The sequence below is a fragment of the Triticum aestivum genome, chromosome 1B (genome assembly GCF_018294505.1).
Source record: "Triticum aestivum cultivar Chinese Spring chromosome 1B, IWGSC CS RefSeq v2.1, whole genome shotgun sequence".
NCBI classification, from domain to species: domain Eukaryota; kingdom Viridiplantae; phylum Streptophyta; class Magnoliopsida; order Poales; family Poaceae; genus Triticum; species Triticum aestivum.
Window position 1 is genome coordinate 231551960 of NC_057795.1, and position 6308 is coordinate 231558267.

The 6308-nt window shown below is 50.6% G+C and overlaps 2 long non-coding RNA genes across 2 annotated transcripts in view; both read right to left on the reverse strand.

The window, feature by feature from the left end:
• Positions 1-2310: 2310 nt before the first annotated feature.
• The window catches only part of LOC123117279 (uncharacterized), a 34348-nt gene continuing 30350 nt past the window's right edge, over positions 2311-6308 (reverse strand). The window contains exon 3 of the long non-coding RNA XR_006457337.1: positions 2311-2584. This is a non-coding gene — a long non-coding RNA (uncharacterized lncRNA). The remainder of the gene's footprint in view (positions 2585-6308) is intronic.
• On the reverse strand, positions 2631-6131 carry LOC123117271 (uncharacterized). The gene is made up of 2 exons (XR_006457334.1): positions 5255-6131; positions 2631-3050 (listed from the first exon to the last, which is right to left on the reverse strand). It is a non-coding gene; the product is annotated as an uncharacterized lncRNA (long non-coding RNA).

Genomic DNA, 6308 nt, shown 5'->3' on the forward strand with positions numbered 1-6308 from the left:
AGCGCCCAGAGATCACTTCCTCGACTCCCTGCGAGGAAAAAATCCCAGAGCCATCATTTCCATTACATGCCTCAGCATTCAGTATCCATTTATAGCTGTATCGATCGGATACAACTCCGAGCGTCCGTTACCGTAGGACAGGCTATCGATAGATGTTTTCTTCCCTGCAGGGGTGCACCAACTTACCCACCACGCTCGATTAACTCCGGCCGGACACACTTTCCTGGGTCATGCCCGGCCCTGGCCAAACAATACGCCGCAACCCGACCTAGGATTAATAGAGAGGTCAGCACGCCGGACTAACCCTGTGCCCCCAGGGGTCATGGGCCATCGCTCCGGGAACTCCTGCACATTGCGAACGCGGCCGGTGAGCAAACCTAACTACCTCCTTAAAAAGGCAGGTGCTTACGCAGTCCAACCCGGTGCGCGCCGCTCAGTCGCTGACGTCTATTAAGCTTCGGCTGATGCATACGACGCAGAACGCCCATATTGTGCCCACGTGATGGTTAGTGCTATCAGGCCAAAGGCCCCTCAGATCAAATATCCAAACCGTTAGTGTGTTGGTAGAGCGGTCACGAGCAGAGAGTCACGAAAGATGTGACCCCGTCGCCCCGTCTCGAGGACTTGCAGCAAGGGCTAAGAATGCCCGGCCACGCCTCGTATTCAACTCTCGGGTACCCTCCAGGTCAACCCGTCTCCACATCAATCGCGGGTACCCCTCAGAGTCGACCTGCCTTTCCAAGTAACACTTGTAAAGTCCAAGTGTCCGTGTGTCCAAACATCAAGGGGAAAACTCGAGGAATCACCCCCGGTGTATTCCACTCGATGTAATCATCAAGGTGAACGTAAGAGGATCCACCCTCGAGGTTCACACTTAAGGGGTTGCACGACAGAGTCGTATCAGAAGTGGTTAAGGCGGAATCATCCTCGATGACCACGACCGAACAGCTACACTACAGGGTTAACATCAAAAGTGCTTATGAGGTCTCACCTTCGGCACTTGATAGTGACTCTGCAGAGTCGTACAACTAAAGGGGGTGATGTGCGGTGCCGGGGCCTGGTCTTCGATCTCGTTGATCGGGCCTTCGAACATAAAGCAGGGCAACTGGGACAAGGTGGGGGTCACTGATGGATCACTAACCAACCTATACTAAGTAGTTAGAATAAGCAGGTATGGTATGAAAGCAGATACAAAAGCAGGCTATGCGCCAGAATAGGAGCAATCAATTACAGTAGCAAAATCTAATGCAAGCATGAGAGAATGGAATGGGCGATATCGGGATGATGAAAGGGGGGCTTGCTTGGAAGCTCTGCTGTAAAGGAAGAAGATTCGTCGGTGACGTAGTCGATCACAGGGGCATCAACAGCGGTCTCGGGGTCTATCGAAGAAGGAGAAGGGGAAGAAACAGTAAATATAAGGCACACAGATGCATGTCATGACAATAAGCAACACTAGGCCTATTCTAACGTAGTACTACGTGATACCGACGAAGGGGGACAACATCCGGGAATGTTTTCCCGAAGTTTGGCATATTCAGACAAACGAAACGGAGGGGAAAGGTTGCATGTTCGCTATGCTAGGGGCATGTTACAGATGAACGGATGGCATATTCGGTTTCGTCATATTTTTCTAATCGACTTTCATATATAAACTATCTTCAAGGTTTATTTTATATGAACTAGGAAAATGCCCGTGCGTTGCAACGGGGTATATATATTTGTATGCATACATTAGCTTGTGATTTACCTACCCATATTAATGTGATTGTATAACTAAATGTCTATAAAATCTTCATAAAACCCTTCCCACGATTTACCTTATATTTGATAAGAATTTTGGTAAGTAAATTAAAATGAAATTAGTAAATAAATTAAGGTGATTAATTATCATACGGGAAAGGTTGGATGAAGGGATGATGGAAAAAAATGAAACATGAAACCTTATATTCTCTTTATGTTTTATATAGGCAATTGACCGTGCAGTGCACAAATTTTTTGGTAGTTCCACACTAATTGTGCAAACATAGTCCGCCTGCATACATCAAGCTTTTCAGGAAAATATAGTAGTCTTTTAAAAAAAATATAAGTCAGTCTTCTTCGTGCACACGCTATCTCTGTCTCTCCCACCCAAACATGCTAGCGTCGTCGATAGAGCATCTGAAACCCCCGTGAAAGAACACAAAATGCAATCTACACAAAATCAATGATGTAAACTGACGTAAAATTATGATCGCTACAAGAAAATCACTCTAGTAATACCTTAAATGGAATAATGCAACGGAATAATGTAACGACCCTAAACCGTTGAAATGCAAAGTGTTAAAACCGCCTCAAACACTTACTTCCTTACATGGATATTATTTGTATGGATTGCAAAAGAAATACATATTGTTTTAGAAAATGGTTTATTGGCAATTACTACTAAACTTCAATCATCTTTACTCCACCATAAATCTTACATGCAACTAATCATGTAGGACACACAAAATTTTTACTCCAGGATAAAATTTGTGCGCAGACACAAAAAAATCACATGTGAGTGCAAATCTTGGGAGGAGTCTAGCTGCGTGAAAGAAGTACCAGCCTGCAAACAAGAACAAAGGCAGTCTAAATACTCAGGTACCAGGAAATCAACCCAGAAAACCAACTCAATCAATTTATGTACTGGATCATATGCCAACACATTTTCATAGATCCCTATTAAATACTGGTGCCATCATCTCCACAAACCGGGAAAAAAAATTCTAAGAGACCTGGTCTTTTTTACACTGTCCAAGGAATGCCACGTCTCAACACGAATCACAAAGCACCCTGGGTCTTGGGTCTTCTTCCTCGGACAACGACTTCGTTCTTTTTCCCTGATGGAATCTTCCAGTTTATTGCTTGGTCAGTACTCAGTAGTTAGTAGCATCCTTCACGAGTAATACCCCGACACGCCATCTCACACAGCTCCATCCTCCCCTCAGATCTAGAAGTACTTCGATCCCCAAAGCTCTTAGCTCGTTATGTCATGGCCCTCATGCATCCTTTCCTCTCACGAAACTCCTCAGCTAAAAAATAAAAAATTAGTCTGTTTGTCTACGTACTTGTTTAAATCAATTTGACAGATCAACAATTAAATGGTCTTATCTTAAGCAGTTTAATTGATCGATCTGCACATGTGATTGTGATTAATTAGTAGCTGCGATAAGCTAATACAGACATACAGCAGGCCACGGAGTAAAGCAGCATGCGCAGGAAGGCCTTCCCTCGGCCGGCATGGGGGCTCAGCCTCTACATGCGTTAGTGGAGAACATGGCAGCCGTAATTTTGACAAGGATGAGAAGCAGCCGGCTACAGAATTATTTTCCAAACCCACAAACCCGTGTGAGTTGCAACCTCCATAAACAGAATGGCCTTGTTGTTCACTGAAGAGGGAGAGTAGCAGTAGCTATACCTGGTGCGGCACTGCGACTCTGTGGATTGTTCGAGTCCTCATCGGCGTTGACCACATCCGAAACCTAGACGGCCATGTGTTTATGAAGCCCGTGTACACCATCCTGCTCACACCGCTGGCGCGGCGAGCTCGGCGGTTGGGGAGAGGAGGACTCGGCCACGAGGTGGTAGAGGAACGGGAAGGCATCGCCGCTGGCGGCGGAGGTGTGGTCCACCTAGCCCTCCATCGATTTTCTCCCCTGGACCCTGCTTGCTTTGGACCTGGGACTGGGAGCTGAAGACCAGAGGACTGAGACAAAGAAATAAGCGGAGGCCGCGTCGTCGCAGATTGGCGGGGAGTGTCGCAACGTGGAGGTGGTCCACTGGAGACGGGCACGGCGGCATGGCCGGTCAAGAAGCGGAGATGCAGTAACAACGAGCGACGGCTGTGCAGATGTTGATTGCGCTGCAGATATTGATTTCGACCAGCCAAGTCTGCCTCCCCTGCTACCTCGATCAGCCGCGCTGCCTTCATACGTCGCCGCCGCCGCACGTCGTTCCAGGAGAGAGGATCAAGGAGAGAAATTATGCAGGCTTAGAAGAGAGAAGAAACTGGTACCTCGCTTCCACCGTCCGCCGATGCTCGACACTTGATTTCTCACGCCGCAACAGAAGAAGAGACGAGATGGCGGACAGAATAGGGTTTCTTCGGTGTACTCATTGTGCCCATCTGAGCGGTGCTCCTGGAGATGCTCCGTATCATGGCATCATCTCCTGCTCTCCCATCAAAGGAGAAATTTCCGCTGGCGTCCAAGGGCGCGGGGGACAGGATAGATTACCGCATGATTGACGTGAATTGAGATTGATTACCAAAGAAAGGGATTAATTACCATACAGAAATTGATTGTTTTGCCAAATATGGACCGAAAGAAAAACTGATCGAGGGGTGAGGGATAGCGAACGGAAAGGGATGGATGAAGAGTGTCGGACGTAAGACGGACGGAACCTTACGGTTCTTTTAAGTAGTAGAGATTTCCAAAATTTTTAAGAACTTTGGGAATTATTAGAATTCAAAAAAGGTAAAATGCTATGTGTACCCACTATTGTACCCAGCCACAGAGGCTGAGAGGCTTAAAGTGGGCCAGCGGGGAGCTTACTCAATAGTCAATAGTCAATAGTCAATAGTCAATAGTCAATAGTCAAAGTGTTGACTGGGGTCAAACGTGAACAGTGTTGAGGGCCCCACATGTCATTGAGTATAGTTAAGTTAAAAGGTTATTTAGATGGGGGCCCTGTCATTGGGCCATTAGGCTAACTAACACCTAACTGACCTAATTAGTACTAGGTAATTAGAACGGGGCCGACCTTAGTGGACAGAGCCCAGCCGGCCTCACCGTGGCTGTGCACACACGCACAAGCACACGGCGGCTATGGCCAGCCACGGCCAGTAGCTCGCACGGGAGCGGCCGGGGGCTCAGGGTGGCGAAGGGCAGTGGCGCACGCGGGAAAGGCGAGGCCGCGGCCGGCACAGGCGTGGTAGGGCGTGGGGCAAGCGGCAGTAGCGTAGCGCAGCAGCAGCAATGGCCGCATGGCGAGCAGCGGCGGCAGTACCCAGCAGCAACAGCAGCACGCAAGCAGCAGTGTAGGCATGGTAAGCAGATAGCCCAGCGGCAAGCAGAAGAGCAAAACAGCGGCAGCAGCTTGCAGCAGTAGCAGCTAAAATAGAGCAGCGGCAGTACGCACACATGTACGCGAACGCGGAAGCTCGGGCATGACGGTGTCGGTGGCCTACGGCGTACAAATCGAAGGAAAAAAAAGGGGATCCGAGGGAGGAGCTCACCACGGGGTAGATGACGTGCTCGGAGAGGTCGGGGGACGGACAGGAGCGGTGGCAATCGACCGCGGACGGCGAGGATGTATGCAGTGGAAACGAGGTCGATGGCGAGCGTACAGGGCGGCCCCGCTCGAATTGACACTCTGGACAGACGTAGTCGACGGTGACGATCCTCCTGGACTAATCGATGCGGCGAACGGTGGTTGGTGGCCGCGGGATCGACGGCGGCACGTCGGCGGCCGCGCTCAGGCGAACAAGACAGAGAGGGAGAGGGCGAAGCGGCGCGAGGGGAGGGCAAGTGGGGGCTAGGGTTCGCCTGGGGGGTCGTGGGGTCGGCCTTTATGCTCCAGGGGAGCCGGCAGATGGCCGGCACGGGGCCAGGGAATGGCCATGGCGGCCAGATGCCTGCCACGAGCCCCTGCCTCCTGTAGCGAGGTGGGAGAAGCCCAGGTTGGGCTGGGCCAAGTGCACTAGAGCCTAGGACCACAGTGGGCGTTTATTCTTTTCCTTGTACTTTTCTGTTTCATTTTTTTAACTCTGATTTATACTATCTTTTGCTATCCACTGATTTTTGTCAAACATGAAACTTAGCACATCCAGAAATAAGAGAAGGATGGATGTACAAGCCTCCTCAGAGCTTAGTGATTCTGGGCCGTTGGATCGGTTCCCTTGATGCGTTTTCGTCCGTCCGATCGAGATCTGGAGAAGCCTGGGCCGTTGGATCTGGGATTGACACTGCTGGAATGAATAGTAGTGGCAGCAAAATGTAAATACCGTGCCCCCACCGGGGCATTTTGGTCATTTCGCGTGGTGGGGGTATAAAGGGGGGGCGCTCCTGTCCAGAGACCTAGCCGCCTCCTCCTCTCTCCCTCCCTCCCGCAGCCGCCTCCCTCCCTCCCTCCCACTCAGCCGCCTCCCTCCTCCCTTGCTCGCGCCTCCGCCCCGCGCCCAGCTCCTCCTGCCTCGTCGTCACCTCCTCTCCCTTCCCGCGCGCCTCCTCTCCCCTCCACTCCTCTCCCGCACGCCTCCTTTCCTCCCACCCACATCGCCGCCACCACCC